A 328-nucleotide genomic window follows, 5' to 3' on the forward strand; every position below is an offset into this window, starting at 1 on the left:
CTCCGTCTGAAGCAGCACAAGCTGAGTCCAAAGGTTCAGCACCCGAACTGCGCGCCTTGGCTCTGTTTGCAGGTCGCAGGCAGCGAATCACTGCCCCGAACACAGTCCCCCGGCAAACAGCCCCGCCGCCTCTTATCTCACCAGCCCGCTCCTCCTGCCCGCAGCCCTGTCCCCTCCCCTTGGTGGCATGCTGCAGTGGGACAACTCCCCGTGCTTCCCCCCCCAGCCCAGCAGACCCCTCTCAGCCCCTCTGTGCCTTACGACCCCTCCTCGCCATGCCATCCCCCCCGCAGCGTCCACTCTTCCTCCCGGCCGGCGAGGCAACTCC

At 67.1% G+C, this 328-nt stretch overlaps 1 protein-coding gene across 1 annotated transcript in view; it reads right to left on the reverse strand.

The window, feature by feature from the left end:
• LOC104467125 (cleavage and polyadenylation specificity factor subunit 7-like) overlaps window positions 1-328 on the reverse strand; it is a gene marked incomplete at its 3' end in the record, with an annotated part of 4,361 nt that overhangs the window by 556 nt on the left and 3,477 nt on the right. The window lies entirely within an intron of this gene.

The sequence above is a fragment of the Pterocles gutturalis genome, unplaced genomic scaffold, assembly GCF_000699245.1.
Source record: "Pterocles gutturalis isolate BGI_N339 unplaced genomic scaffold, ASM69924v1 scaffold37709, whole genome shotgun sequence".
NCBI lineage: Eukaryota > Metazoa > Chordata > Aves > Pterocliformes > Pteroclidae > Pterocles > Pterocles gutturalis.